Here is a 16,891-nt window from a genome sequence, read left to right on the forward strand (position 1 = left end):
CAATCTATTTCCCCTATAGTAATGTGTTTTATGCATTATTTTCTGTACGGTGCACATTTTGTATGCATTTTTCCATAGCATGTGGATTTTTGTGTGCACATTTTCATTGTGTGCATTGTTTTGAATGGAGAGCTGTAGGGCTACATTTCTGAAAGTGCACATTCTGGTGTGCAACTCTTTCACTCATCTGTTTGGCAAGGGTGGATTGGGTAAATTTGCATAACAATTCAGACAGAACAAATTTCTCAGCCATCCCTAATAATGTTAAGTGTTGACTTGGACAATTCAGTTATGTTAAAGCCTGCTTCTCAAAATGAAAAGCTAACTATAAGCTGGATGAATGGTTACATCAATATGAATAAATGGAACACAGTCCGTAGTCCTGATAATGCCTTTATTAGATTACTGCAATATGCTTTACATGGGACTGCGTCTGAAGACTGTTCAGACACTCAAATGCATTCAGAACATAGGCTATAAATTGGTACTGACAATATGGAAAATGTCTTGCTCATACTTAAGAAGTTTCAATGACTTTAATTTTGTTTTTGGACACAATTCAAATTGCTGGCATTGACCTATAAAGCACTAAACATCTTGGCATCTAAAGGACTATGTACTTCCATAGCAATCTGCCTATGAAGGTCACCTGAGGAAAGGTAAGTGGCAATGAGTGACGAGCCTTCCTCAGGTGTGACATCCCCATTCTCTGCCCATTTGCTTGGAGTCCACTGATGGCTCTTAGATGCCTGTTTTAAAATGTGTTGTTTGTGTACAGGTTTTTAATGGGATTTAGTACTCCATGAGTTTTTTTGTTAATTGCTGGTGCTACTTGCTACTTGTTTTATGCTGTTGACATTTATGTTTAATTTGTTTTTGATGGTGCTGTTTCTTGATTTTTAGGGTGTGGTTTTTTTAGTTAGTACATGTGTGCCATTGCTTTCACTATGTTGTAAAAATATCAAAAACTGAGATTGAGAGGCACAATATGTTTTCTAAAAATAAATTAAGAAACCTAAAACTGTGAATGTGTTGAAAAGTTTACATTAGGAGAACCTGTATTTGAATGTGCACAAGTCATCTGTGATTTGCTTGAGGTATCCCATCTCACCCCCCACCTCCAAATCCAGATCTAGAGGTAACTTAATCCCGTACAAAATTATCTCATGGTAAATCACTACGTGATACCATCAGAAATGTCATACGATGATTGTTGTTATGTGAATGTCAAAAAATTTAGAATTAAGATTGCCTACTGACCAGAAGAAAATACTCCAGATGTCGCTGTTTTTTCCACCTCTGAGCTAATTGCCAGAGGTGTGTGTGTGTGCGTGCGCGCATGCATCCCCCACACACATGCACATAATAGCCTGAAAATTGGACTGGTAGCAAGAAATGTTGAGTTTAAGCTCAGCGCCACCACCAGGGGACATGTAGTGAATAACCCTTCCCATTTCCGCACTAGGGATGTACGAGAGTCACTTAACTTTCCACGGATTCTGTTCATGGTGGGGGGGGAGGCATTCCGTCCCTCCCCCAGGAATGCTCGACGGGGGGGTAGGCGATCTGGTCCTCCCCCCCAGAATCCTCGATGGCCGGCTGTGCTCTGCGGCGGCTCCGCGGAGCAGCCAGCCAGGCCCAGGCCAGAGCTGTCCGCAGCCAGATTTCCAGCCGCGGAGGGCTTTGGGTAAAAAAACAACCAAAAAAACCCGCTTACGCAAACGGCGGTGGCTACGGCCGCCGCCATTTGCGTTCCTTATTTTTGCCGTCTTAATCTACATAAATATTTATGTAGACTATGACGGCGAAAATAAAGGGGAACGCAAATAGCGTAGCGGGCGCTATTTGCGTCCCTTTTTGATTCGCCGTTTTAGCCTACGTAAATATTTATGCAGGCTAAAATGGTGAATCAAAAAGGGACACAAATAGCACCTGCTACGCTATTTGCGTTCCCCTTTATTTTCGCTGTAATAGTCTACGTAAATATTTACGTAGACTAAGACGGTGAAAAATAAAGAATGCAAATGGCTGCGGCCGTAGCCGCCGCCATTTGCATATGCGGTTTGTTTGTTTTTTAACCCAGCCATGATAGGCTACATAAATCTTTACGTAGCCTATCACGTCTCTGTAAAAAAAATAAAAAAATAAAAAACAACCCCTCCAAACTGCAAATGGCTGCAGCGGCAGCCGGTCGGAAGACCAGCCGCCGCTGCCACTGCCGCGGCCGCCGCCGGAGCTGCCACCGCCTGGAACATCCGCCCCAGGTAAGTCTCATCCGGGGGGGATCCGCGGGAGGGCACGAAGGGCAGGCCGTTCCACCACAGATTTCAGGGGGCCGAATGCACTGGCATTCGGCCTCACCAAGATCCATGGCAGAATTCTCTGACATCCCTATTCCTCACACACACAAAGGTGGAGGATTTGGGGAGGACATTTTCACTGAGTTCCAAATTGTCTACTCTGACTGACATTAGCTCTCCAGAGTCTTAGGCAGAGGTCTTTTCCAGGCCTCCTTCCCTAGATCCTTTTAATTGGCAGTACACAAATGGCCTCTCAGAATTCTCACTGAATTTATCCAGGCAAAGGAGCAAATCTCCAACACTTTCTCAGGGGTGGGGCTCACCATGAGCTGTGACAGACAGAAGCTCAGCATTTCTCCCCCACCTTTTTTTCTTACTGTTTTACTTTGTGCTTCTGCTCCAAGTGGCAGTATCACCCCAGCTACCATTTGGCATCCCTCACAATGCCTCAGACCTAGCATCATTCTGGGGCATTTGGGGAGGAAATGTCACACACTGTCAGGGTGGACACTGAGCCCATAGAATCCCAGAGTAGTTCTGATTCTGAGGAAGAGCAGTCGCTCCTGGGAGGGGAGTGCACTCCTCTTTCCCAGGGCCAACAGCTGACGGAGATTCCTCCCACCAACATTCCTAGCTTAGATAGCAGTCCAGGGAGTAACAGAGAGCGGATAGCAAACTTGGTGGACGTGTGACGCCAACGCAGAGAGTGGCGCCAGATGGAGGGCGCGGAAAGGAGGCGGAGTGCCCGGTTGGCGCACAAACAACGGCTGCACCCAGAGGATCCAAGGGAAAAGGGGAGGGACTCTCCCTAGTCCTTAAATTCAGGGGTCTGCCAGTAATTCCCTTTCAAACGGGGACCAACTGTTCCAACTTAGGGCATAGGTTCGGTGCTGCTCAGATCTAGTTGCAAACGGTATAGTTGTTAAGTTGTAAAAGAAGAATAAAGCTTTGAAAAGAATCCCTTCGTCTGTGTCTGGACTTGGCTACTGGATTAGACTGAGAGAGGCCTCCAAGGAGCCCTTGACACCCCCCCCCCCAATGGTGGATAAATATTGGGAGAAAATTCTGTAAGATGGCCTTCTTTTTCTATGGAGTGAGAAAATCTCAGACATTTTTTCAGGAAAATGCAACTGGGAATTGAACTTGAGCCTGTATCACCTTCCCTTACAATGCCCAGTGAGGTTAGGCGGGGTGGGAGTGAGAATATACTCTTAGGTCCCCCCCCCCTTAGGTTTTCCCTTACTGAGGCTCCTCCTCCTGTTCAGATCTCCATCCTTCTGAAGGCAACAGGACATGCTGTTCAATGTTATTAAACACCCAGCTATGGAATAATGAGCAAGGGCATGACTGCTCTGTGATCACATTTTACTAGAGACCTTGCAAACAATGCAGTCCACTTAAAAACACATTAATCACCCAAGCTTCACATTTTACTACTCAGCTAATATCATCTGTTAGCTCAAACATGGTTCCAAGTGCTGGGCTATTCCTGTTTGATATTATATGGAGGAGAGGGAGGCCCCTGGTCTTTACAAGGTAACACACCCTTGGTTCCACCAAGGAAAATGGCTCACATCTGGAACAAACTTGGTCCAGAAATGTCATGCCAGGAAATTGAGTTTGTTCAAACAAACCTCCTGGTGATCAGCTGTAGCAGCCCCTGGCATGCAGCCATATCCTTTGCATGCACAGACACCTCAACACACACACACACACACACACACACCTGGGCAAAAGCAGTATTGGGGTAGGAACAATAGCTGGTGATACGTGTATGAGATCTCAAGGTTATCTTTTTCTTTTTTTTATCTCATTTTTAGCACTTTTCTTTCCCACATTTCTTCAATCATGGAACTCAAGGCAAGGAAATGTAGGTGTGGTTTCCTGGAGGTTTTCCATTTAGGCATTGAGAAAATCAAAATCTGCTTAGCAAGGTTGCTGTATTGTGGGACTTGAGACCATGCCCTGGAACCACAGCCAAAGACAAGAAACAGTTCATGTTTGGATGGATCTAGGAAGGAAACACAGCAAAAGCATTTGCATTACTTGACGAACGGATGTGCAGGATTAATCTTATAGCCTGAACTATGTGAGTCTGAAGCCCTTTTGAAACATTCATGAAGGTATGCATGCACATGTGGGTCTCATGCCTGTTCAGTGGTGCAGCTAGGCCTGGTGTGCAGAGAGTGGATAGGGAGGCATTTTTCTTCCTCTCACAATATGAGAACCCAGGGCCATCCCATGAAGCTGATGGGTGGGAGGTTCAGGACAGATAAAAGGGACGACTTCTTCATACAGCGCATACTTAAAACTATGAAATTCAATTCCACAAGATGTAGTGTTGCCCACCACTTTGGGTGGCGTTAAAAGGGGATTGGACAAATTTCTGGAGGAGAAGGCTATCAATGGCTTCTAGTCCTGATGGCTATATGCTATCGCCAGTATTGGAGGCAGTGAGCCTATGTACACCAGTTGCTGGGGAACATGGGCTGGAGTTTGCTGTTGCACTCTTGTCCTGCTTGTGGGTTTCCCGTAGGCAGCTGGTTGTCCACTGTGTGAACAGAATTTTGGACTAGAAAGACCCTTGGTCTGATCTAGCATGGCTCTTCTTATGTTCTTTGGTCTGGACCCTGGAGCCAAAGCCCTGCAGCCCAGCCCCTCCCCACAAAATAATAATAAAATGACTACCCAGAGAGCAGCAGGTGATGAGGGCAGCAGGAAGAAATCCCATTTTATTCCTCTAGTCATAATGATGCTAGTATTTAAGTGAGACTAAAATGCAAAACAACACATGCTCAGATTATATATATATATATATATATATATATATATATATATATATGGGATGTCAGAGAATTCCACCACGGATCCCAGGGAGGCCGAATTGCAGTGAATTCGGCCCCCCGGAATCCGTGGTGGAACGGAGCAACCCGCCCCACCACCCCACGAAAGCCCCGTGAAACGGAGCCTACCGGACTGTGGCTCTGGAGGCGACGGCAGCTCCGGCGGCGGTGGCGGCTCTGGCTGCTGCCGGGCTGCGGCCACAAATGGCAGCTGCTACACCAGCCACCATTTGCATCCCTTCGCTTTTGTCGTGATAGGCTACGTAAATATTTACGTAGCCTATCATGGCAAAGAGTGGGAACACAAATGGCGTCTGCTGCGCCATTTGCATCCCCGCTCTTTGCCTTGATAGGCTATGTAAATATTTACGTAGCCTATCATGGCTCAGCGAAGGGACACAAATGGCAGCTGCTATGCTGGCTGCCATTTGCATCTGCAGACCTGCCGCAGCCAGTTGTCCAGCTGCAGATGGACCTGGCCGGCGGCTCTGTGGAGTCGCCGCAGAGCGGAGCTGGCCGGGGACAATTCCGGGGGAGGAATGGAGCACCTCCCCCCACACGGATGTAGGGATGGTGGAGAATTCCACCCCTGATTCCAGTGAGGCCGAATGCACTGGCATTCAGCCCCCCGGAATCCGAGGCAGAACGGCCTCCTGCCCCCCCGCCCGCCCCGCGGAATCCCCCGGGACGGCACTTACCTGGGGCAGATGCGGCAGATGCGGCAGATGTCGCAGTGGCTTCGGTGGCGGGCGTGGTGGTGGCAGTGCGGCGGTGGCAGTGTGGCAGCAGAAGGTGTGACAGCGGGGTCGACGGAAGATACGGCAGCGGCGGAAGGTGCGGCGGTGGTGGGGGTGGCAGGGGCGACGGCGACAGGGGCGGAGGCGGCAGGTGTGGTGGCAGGGGCAGCAGGGGCGGCGGCAGGGGCGGCATCGGGGGCAGGGGCAGCATCGGGGGCGGGTGCAGCTGGTCTCCTGGCCGGCTGCGGCTGGGCACAGCGTACGCAAATGGCGGCGGCTCTGGTGGCCGCCATTTGTGTTCACTATTTTTCACCGTTCTAGCCTACATAAATATTTACGTAGGCTAGAACGGCGAAAAATAGCGAACGCAAATGGCGGCCGCCATAGCCGCCAGCATTTGCATGCGCGTTTTTTATTTTACTTTTCTGTGATAGGCTACATAAATATTTACGTAGCCTATCATGGTTAAGTACAGGGACGCAAACGGCGGCAGCTATGGCCGCCGCCATTTGCGTCCCTGCTGCCCAGCGGCCGGATGTTCAGCTGCGGGCAGAGCCAGTCGGCGGCTCTGTGGAATCCCCGTGGAGCAGAGCCGGCCAGGCAGGACTCCGGGGGGAGGGACGGAGCACCTCCCCCCCACCAAGAAGCAGATCCGCGAAATGGTAAGTGACTTTCGTACATCCCTACGCGGATGCCACTTACGAAACAGGTAAGTGGTTTCGTACATCATATATATATATATATATATATATATACACACACACACACACACACACACATATATATATATACACACACACACACACACACACACGCACGCACATATAGATAAAGATATAGATATAGATAGTAGAAGCAGATGTAAAGTATGGATTGGTGGGGTACGGTGGGAGAAGAAAGTTTAGTTGTGTGCTTCACAACTGAAATAATGCACATGCCCATCTAAAGCCCCCCCCAGGGGGGGTGTAATCCTATGCATGTTTAGACAGAAGAAACTCCAAGAACTCCCAGCATTCCCCAGCCAGCCATGGGGCAGTGTTGTAGTTAGTTCATTGGAATTTTGACCACGGCTAGCCTTAGGGTATCTATAGTCTATAATGTGGTTTCCTGTGATTTCTTCCTTTTGCTCCTCTCCTTCCTCCTGCCCCCCCTCACTCTCTGACATGTGTTTGCTGTCTCTCCTGCTGGTGTAATGGAACACAAAATGGACTAAACAAATTCTTTTGAAACTCTACGCTGCCCCTGCATTGTACATGGAAGAAGATTTTTGACTTTAACCCTGAACTGTTTACTTCCTTTAACTGAAGAAGAGTGTTGACTCCTTTTATTGTCTGAAGATGGCCTGTGTGCATGTGAGACTGGTAAATGCTCATTCTGTTTTGCTTTTTGTTTTGTTTTTCCTGTGGTAATTGCCTTTCTAGCAGGAGGCATTATTTCTAAATAATCTCATCAAGTTCAAACAGAGCAACAAACTGTGCTTAGTTTAAACTGGGAAGTGGATGCCTCTAATTTGATCTTTGTGGGTGTAGGGATGTACGAAAGTGACTTACCTTTCACGGATTATGTTGATGGTGGGGGGGAGGCGTTCCGTCCCTCCCCCCGGAATCCTCAAGGGGGGGAGGTGCTCCGTTCCTCCCCCTCAGAATCCTCCGCGACCGGCTGTGCTCCGCGGCAGCTCCGTGGAGCAGCTGACCATGCCCAGCCAGGCCAGAGCCATCCGCAGCCGGATTTCCAGCCGCGGAGGGCTCTGGGTAAAAAACAAAACCACGTACGCAAATGGCGGCGGCTACGGCCGCCGCCATTTGTGTTCCTTATTTTTGCCGTCTTAATCTACATAAATATTTACATAGACTAAGACGGCGAAAATAAGGGGAATGAAAATAGTGTAGGGGACGCTATTTGCGTTCCCCTTATTTTCACCATCTTAGTCTACGTAAATATTTACGTAGACTAAGACGGCGAAAATAAGGGGAACGCAAATAGCGTAGCAGACGCTATTTGCGTTCCCCTTATTTTTTCTGTCTTAGTCTATGTAAATATATACATAGACTAAGACGGCCCAAAATAAGGAACACAAATGGCGGCGGCTGTAGCCCCCGCCATTTGCATACGCCTTTTTTTTTTTTTACCCAGACGTTTTAGGCTACGTAAAATCTTATGTAGCCTATCACGTCTCTGTAAAAAAAAAATCCACCCCAGGTAAGATCCGCCCCAGGTAAGTCTCATCCCGGGGGGGATCCGCGGGGGGTGGCAGGCCATTCCGCCACAGATTTTGGGGGGCCGAATGCACTGGCATTCGGCCTCATCGAGATCCGTGGCAGAGTTCTCTGCCATCCCTATGTGTGACTGAGGAGGAGAGGAGAGGGTGAAGTGGACAAGCCCAACATGGGTCCAGGCTCTTTTACATAGTGCTAAACTATGGCTTAGCATTATGTCCAAGCCAGGCCAGTAATCCAATAGAAATATTATTTGATAGCAATTTCTCCCTTACACCGAATCTCCATTTGCAGGCTTCCATTTACTTATTCCATTTGCCATCTTCTTGTCTTTCTTGACATTATTCCTCTTCTTCCACAACCAGAAACCCACTTCACTAATTCTGCAGCTTCTGCTACTCCCTGCTCTGTTGAAACAAAACCCACAACCAATTCTTCCATTTCCTGGCCCTTCTTTCTGAGATGCCGCACTCTGAAGGGGGAACAAGCCATGGGATATACAACTTAGTGCTTCAAAGCAAATGTTGGGGTCATGATCCAGCCCGCTCAACATCAGAGGAAATTAGGTTGCTAGGATCCTGGGATTGTTTATTACATTCTCAGGTTTAATTAGCTGTAAGTAACATCACGTCAGTGTTCTGCCACAAACACTCAACCTGTCAGCGTGATTTTACTGACTCTGACAGTTTAAATCAGAAACAAGAAAGTCAACATATCAATAATGAGACTGGACATGATGGATATATTAAGGGGAAACCTGAAAAGTTCTCCATTTCATTATGCCTTAGAACCGATGTCAGAAAACTCTGCCTCAGTGAAGGGGTGGGGGAGAGAAATACTTGTAGAGATTATCCTGCTTGTTTATTGCTCACCTCTATGCCTATCCTTCTTTCACAGGATCCATTGGAAACAGATCGATTCAAAAGCCGAGGGGGACTTCTGACATGTATCTGGGGCAAACTTCCTCTCTGCCAGCCCAGCAGGAAAACAGGGGAATACCATGTCTGTTTGGGGGAGAACACACCTCCACATAACACATGAGGTATAAGTAGAGCTGTGCACAAATGCCTTCTCAAACTTCTCCAGCCTATTTATGGGCAGAGAAATTAGGGGGACAACTTACTTCACCGACTTTCTCCTAGGATCCATTGGAGATGGATTGTTGGAAATTTTCCAACAGTTTCTTACAGATACAGCTCACTTTTGGCAGGGGCTGTAGCACAGGTTCTTCCTTTTTCCCCAAGGGTTTTTGGTTTATTGCACTGCTTATGTGAGTGGCAACAGCACCAACTGTGTTGAGGCTTCTGCTCTTCTGAGGCAGAGTTTTGAATTTCTTTTGGTGATATTTTTGAGCTTGCCCAATCCCTGTGAGGTGGCTGAGGGTGTTGTGTGTGTTTTCTCTCTATATTACACATCTTTCCATTGCTCTGCAGCCTCCCAGGCCACTTGCACTTCCTGAACGAAAAAAGCCCCATGGCTTTTTCATTGCCTCACGATGTCTTCTTCATGATGGCTTTAACTGAAGCACGAGAATCCTGCATTGAGCAGGGGATTGGACTCGATGGCCTTGTAGGCCCCTTCCAACCCTACTATTCTATGATTCTATGAGAAGCCGAGGAGGCTACAGACTGCCACACAGATGACTGTACAATGAAAGGCGGGACACTCATGCACACTCCTGAGCCACCTCATAAGCACAAGAACCCCGAACCCAGCCCATGAAAGTTTCTCCAAAATTTCCCCTCCTTTGAATTTCTTTTTGAGAGCAATTTATTTTTCCATCAAATTGAATGAGAATGTTCAAAAAAAGTGTGGGAGAAATTTTCAGCATAGCACTAGCTGGAAGCAACCTCATGATAAATGGAGGCCTGTTACTGACATTTTATTATTATTTGTATCCATTTGTTTGCAGAACGGGTGTCGAACCTCTTTCAGCCTGAAAGCTAAATGAAGAAGCTCTCAGGAGCCGCATGCCAGTGGTGGGTGGAGCTGAAGGCAAAATGGGGTGTGGTCAAAGGCAAAGATGGCAGGGTCAAAATACCAAAACTACCAGCTTATTTTATGTCCAAGCTCTTACTGCCAGTAGCTCAGCCTTAGGAGATGCATTTCAACCATTTACAATGTGTGCGGGGGGGGGGGGATACATGAAAATGCCAAGAAACAGGTGAAAGGGGGTGGTCAGGCAAAAGGGGGTGGGGCCTGAGAAAGGGGGCATGACCATCTGGAAAACCCCAAAGGGCCAGACTGGAATACGGATGTGCAAACTCACCCCTGTTTGGGTTCTCTGGGCACCCACCAGCCCCTGCCCCCACTCACTGGTCCCCAGACCACACTCGAGCCCCTCCCATGCTCAGTGAGCAGCCTGCACTCACTCCGGCAGCCTCATTGAGCTCCGTGGTCACCATTTCTTGACAAATAAAATGATGTTCACAAAAATGCAAATATCTGTGTATGCGTGAAAATGCACATTTTACAAAAAATATGCATTTTCTTGCATACGCAAATATGCACATTTGCAAAATGCATATTTCTGCATGCGCAAATATGTGCATATGCTAATATGCACATTTTTATGATTGCCATTTTATTTTTCAAAAAATGTTGACTGTGGAGCTTGACAAGGCCACCAGGGTGAGTGTGGGTCACTCACCAAGTGCAGACAGGGGGTGAGCAGGGGCAGGGGCTCAGAGAAAAGGACTCGGGGGTCCAGGCAGTGGGGGTTCCACCAGATTCCCAGACAGAATCAGGCACCCATGCCATCCCTAGATTGGAACCCTAGGCAGCCCAGCTTTGGCCCACAGGCTTCAGGTTCTGTACCTCTGATTTACAGGGTGTCTTTCTTGGCCTCAAACCCATACTAAGACAACAACAAAATTGTCCCATTCCCTGTCCCATCACACCAAGAGCTATTCAAAGGGATTTTTATATACAACATAGGACTTCAAAGCAAATGGAGGACTGAATCATCCTTGCTTCATTTTGCTTGCCCTCAGCAATGCCATCACATAGCCAAAATGCCATTGGCTATGGGATGACTTCACTGTTTCCAATTCCAGGGAGAGCAGACCAATTCGATAATGCAGCATGCGACTGGGGCTGAGAAGAGGCCTATTTTGGAAGCACCACCACCTTAAGAGATGGGATTACCATTGCTACCGAAGTAAGCAACATGATGCTAAGGACAGGCAACTGCTCAGAAGGCTGCCTCAGTGTGTTGTGGAGGTGAATGGTGGATGAATTGTTCACAAAACGTCTCCTTACCCCGTGCCTCCTATTCAGATCAGCCCTAGGATGGAAAACTTTGGCAAAGCAAGAGGAAATAGCCACTCCAAGGCTATTCTTAGGACCTCAACTCCGGCCCTACCAATAGGCAAAATGAGGCAGCTACCTCATATGACAGAGTTTTGTGTGTGTGTGTGTGTGTGCCCTGAGCCCCCCCCCCCCCCGTGCCCTCGGAGCTAGGCTGCTGCCCTCAGGTGTGGTGGAGGGCATGGTCCCATCACCAGTGTTGAAGTCAGATTCAGCTGCCAGTCCAGTTGGCTTTTGTACATGGAATAGGGGAGGACAATCTCTTTTCCTTTGCCTTGGCAATGAAATCGTTTGGTCTGGCCCTTTTGGTCCCAAATGCCATCTTTCCCCTGTCAGTGCTACTCTAAACATAACATCAACAGGATGGGATGGATGGGGGCAGGGGAGCCGCTTAGACCCAATCAGACCCACCCATCACAGAAATGTAGAGCCCACACCCATAGTGCATAGCAGTGGGGTAGTGGAGCTAGGGATGCTGGAGAAATCTGCAATAGAATCAAACAAGTTTGGATTGGGAAGATTCGCGCAAATGTGAATTTGTGCAAATTCAGGAAATTGGAACTAATCTGATTCTGTCAATGAGTGGATGACAGAACAAAGGACACCTAACAATCCATGAAATGCAGATGGAGTGGGTTTTTACAAAATCAGTACATCCATAAGTGGAACCAGGGTATGTAGGGATGCAGTGTGAGCACTGTTTGATTACCAGCGATGCTGACCTCTTCTGCCACCCTCACGTCTCAATATTTCCTATTCCCTCTGACCATAGCTGCAATCCTCACAATAGCTGGGGGAGAGCGGAGGGGGGATGAATTCTCCCAGCAACAATATATTGTCCTTTGTTATAATGCAAAGTATTTTGGGGTGGTCTGGTCTTGAATGGGAAATGAAGGCTTAGTTTTACAAAAGGCCTGATCCTGGTGGAGATGAAAACTGCCAGAACTGATTTATTGATATGGATCAATGTGACTGCCTGCAATTTTTGGACTCTCCTTGGGGGTGGGGCTGTGGGGACTGTCATGATGAGTGCCTGCACTTTGAAATTTACCTCTACACCACTGGTGCACAGACCTAGTATTCAAGGCCAACATGAAAATCTTTGCCTCACTATAGAAACTACTGACTAAATGTCCCAATAAAACTGATGCTAAAGCCTTTTGACAGCATCATTCTATGCATGCATGGATGCAAATGATGAGGACCAACCTTGAACAGTGAGGACATTACAGAATACGAATACCTCTGCACCCGGCTCTTTGCAACTTGCAAGCAAATTACTCAGGTAGGCAGGGATTTTAACCTCTCTTGCTGTGCCTTGATTGCTGCCGATTTCCACAGACCAAGGGGTATTTACCTCTGTGTAATGTGTCTAGAAGCCATATGTTGCTCCCTATCTCCTCCTAACACACCTTGACAATGACTAACACTGAAGTGGCTGATCTCAAAATTGTCACATTTAAGTAGGGATATTGTAGGAGTATGGGAGAGGGTGGAGTCCCGCAGACTTTCCTCACTTGGCCTCCTGGATTCTAGTCCACGGACTGCCATGCTTGCCTGACTCAGCGTGCACCAAAGGGGCAAGTGCAGCAGTCCCTGCTGATCCACCGAGCCGCCATTTTGCAATAAAATGGTGGCTCAGCCTTTTTCGCAAATCCCAGTTTATGGAAATGGCAGCTGTAAAAGGGCCATTTATGCAAGATTATAGGGGTAAATTGACCATTTACTCCTGTAATCTTACGTAAATGGCCACTTCATGGCTGCCATTTGCATAAATGGGGATTTACTAAAAAGACTGAGCTTCCATTTTTATGCAAAATGGCAGCTTGGTAAGGGATCAGGTGGCTGTGCACTCTGTCTGTGCACTCTGTGTTTCATGGATTGTCAAGCACCTTTTCACCCACTCACAGACAGATGCGAATTATTTTTTTTGTCATTTGGAAAAATACGCCAAATTCAACTTACGTAAGAAGTATTGCAACAATTTACATAATTTACCTTAGTACATAACATTTAGCATTTTGTCCCCTATTTCATTCAACTTTTCCTCAGTAGAAACCTGCATATTCTCCTACAAATAAATATGTGTAAATCTTGGGAAAATTAAAAAATATATATTGGCGGTCCTTAGACTCTGCATGGCCTGAGGGGGGCGTGCCTCAGTGGATTCTGCAGGTCAGATTCTTAGTAATCCGAGCTCATTTTATCCCATCTCGAATCTCGCCTGCATCACTAATTTTATAGTGTATTTTGTGGTTTTAGTTGTTGTGAACTGCCCAGAGAGTTTTGATTATTGGGTGGTGTAGAAATGTCATAAATACACAGAGGAATCATCCTGTGAATTGATCCCTGCCTGTTTGTTGTTTACATCAGTAGCTGCCAGGGGACACACACACACATCAAACATTGGGGGTTTTCTCTTCTATAAAAGGCAAAGGCTCCACTTCATCTCCATACCTGTGCTTTTCAACCAGTCTAGAACACCGTTGCTGCTCAAGGGAACTGGAACTAGATTAGGAAAGAGGGCGGGTGGGGAGACTTTCCTTTCCCAGGGGCAAGTGGAGGTAGACAATGGCAGAAAAGGTAATTGTGCATCTGGAGGCTGCTGGGTGGGGATTTATGACTGCAGAGCTGTTCCCCCACCCCTTACGTTTGCTTCCCTGTGATAGTCAAGCAGTGTCCCTCCTTGCAGCCCTCCATCCTTCCCTCACCTCCCCGTGATGTTCTTTATAGGGGAATAAACAAACAGCCATTAAGCATCGCTCCCTCCTCTGTCTCCTTCTTCTCGCTCAGGCTGTGAGCAGTTCCCCGTGAGCTGGCTGGTGGCATTTATTAGACCAAGTGGAAAACTGCTTGCTTCATCATGGAGAGCAGCTGGATGCAGAATGCTTTTCAAAGCCATGCTACTGACCTCCAGATCAGCTGCTGGACGCCAGGGCATTGCAGATGCAGTGAATTCACCCCTCATTTCCTTTCCTTTCCTTTACACTTGCTTCCCCCTCCCCCTCTCTGTATCTCTCTCTCTCTCTCTCTTGCCCTCCCTCTCCCTTTTCTCTCTGCAATGTCCTGACCTTGCAAGGCCTCAGTCTCCCCTATCCATCTCCCGGCGTTCATTCTCTCCTGTGAACTCACGCTGGGAGATTAATTGCCGCCATCACCCCTAATCCATCACACTTCCCCAAGATTGTTTTGACATCTAGTTAATTTTTGGCTGATGATTTATCAAATTCTTATTACCGTGCTCTGAAAGGGGTCATTTATTGTGTTGATTCATGGTAATGATAAAAGGGGAAGCTTTTTGAATTTTAACTACTAGCCTTTTGCCCAGCTCCATGAAAAAAGGGGGGAAGGGGGGGAAGGCAGAGAAAATAGAGTCAGTAATTCCTAAATGATTTGGAGTGTGAATAGTTCTTTCCCCTTCTCCTTCTTCTTCTTTAAAACCTTCCTTATTTGTTTGAAAGCCGAAGACTGAAAGAGGTTAATATATAGTAAGATGTATTTTTGGAATCCTTGGTCTGGCCTGTGTTTCAATAGCATCCCCTAAGGCTCTTTAAAGCTTTTATTACCCTGTAATATTACCTAAATGTCTACTACCATTTTATTCAAATAGAACTTAATAGGGAGTGATGTCAGTCATGTACTGGTGGAAATATAAAACACGCCTCTTGGCGAAGCCACAGGGCAATTTCAGCATTTAAAAGGTACACAGAGATTTATTTATTTTTTTTAATGATGGCTCCTGATGTCACCCCCCCCCATCTCTGTTCACACCTATTTTAATTTGCTGCTCAGGAATTTAAAAAAATAAAAATAAAAAGCCCAGATGGCAAAATGAAACATGCCATGACATGCACTGATTTTTCCAGAAAGCTTTAGAAATCTGATGTGGTGGATTGGAAGAAGTGGCATGAATATATGGAGGAGGCAGATACCCAAATGGAATGGGTAACAGATATGATAGTAGGCACAACTGAACTATCCATGTTCAGAGGCAGTACTCCACTGTATAACAGACTCTGGGGACAAACATCATGCCTTCGTGTTCTGCTTGGGGACTTCCTAGAGCCACTGCAGGAAACAGGAGGCTAGACTAACTGTGAAATCCTATGCATGCCTGCTCAGAGGCAAATCCTCTTAAGTTGAATGGACTTAGGCTGCCTTTACATTAAAGAAAAAAACACAGAGTCCTCCTGTTGTGGAGCCTTTCTGCATTTACAGTGGGCTCCCAGACTGTGACCCTGTGATTGCTGAGAGGGAAAGTTTTTAATTTTCAAGGTTGCATAGAGATCAATGAAACAGTGCCATCTAGTGGCTATTTTAATACTGTAACAATCTGACTTAAATAGATAGTTCATTATTTCCGTATCTTTTTGAGATGGAATAATCAGGAAATACCTCTGGATATTAGGAATGTTAGAGGATTCTGCCATGGACTCCAGTGAGGCCGGCCCGGAGTCCGTGGCGGAACGGAGCTTTCCCCCGCTCCACCCAACAAAATGTACGCTGAATGGGAGCCTACCTTTGTTGGCCGTCCGCTGCCCTGCGAATGGCTGCCGCAGTCTGCAGCCGCCATTTCCTGTTTACTTTAGCCATGATAGGCTATGTAAGTATTTATGTAGCGTATCACGGCCTCCTGCCATTTGTGCCCCTGCGGTAGCCATGATAGAGTACGTATATATTTACGTAGCCTATCACAGCAAAAGGCAGGGACGCAAATGGCGTAGCGGCCGCCATTTGTGTTCCTGCCTTTTGCCATGATAGGCTACATAAATATATCTGTAGCCTATCATCGCCTCGACAGGACGCAAATGGCAGCCGCCATTTCCAGCTGCACCCCAGCAGCAGATGTCCGGCTGCGGGTGGCCCCAGCTGGTGGCTCCACAGAATCGCTGCAGAGAGGAGCCGTCCAGAGAGTATTCCTGGGGGAGGGACGGCGCGCCTCCCCCCCCATGGACGGCCCCAGCGGAATGGGGTAAGTGATTCATACACCCCTACTGGATATACCCTGAAGGTTGACAACATCATGAAAAGCCCGCAAACTTCTGTGAGTGAGCAATCTCAATAGCAGGATAAAGGCTCTGTGTGAAGAAGCCCTTACTCTCCAGTAAGTGTGTATAGTGGGGTTGCTGAACCTCAAACCCACAGGGCAAACCAGGCCCAACTGGGGTCTCAATTTGGCCCTCCGGGTTTCCCCCAATAGCCACAATCCTGCCCCAGCCTCTTTCCTCCCAACTCTAGGGATGTACGAAACACTTACCTGGTTTCGTCCAGGGACATCCGCGGTGGGGGGGAGGCGCTCCATCCCTCCCCCCAAAATCCTCGATGGGGGGAGGCGATCCGTTCCTCACCCCCGGAATCCTGCCTGGCCAGCTCCGCTCCGCGGCCAGGCCGCAGAGCCGCCGGCCAGGCCAACCCGCAGTGGCGGCTCCAGCGGCAGTGGCTCCAGCCGCTGCTGGGCTGCTGCAGACGCAAATGGCGTCCTGCAT

Source organism: Heloderma suspectum, chromosome 6, assembly GCF_057233095.1.
Source record: "Heloderma suspectum isolate Gila_16-S chromosome 6, 16-S_ref, whole genome shotgun sequence".
Lineage (NCBI taxonomy): Eukaryota > Metazoa > Chordata > Lepidosauria > Squamata > Helodermatidae > Heloderma > Heloderma suspectum.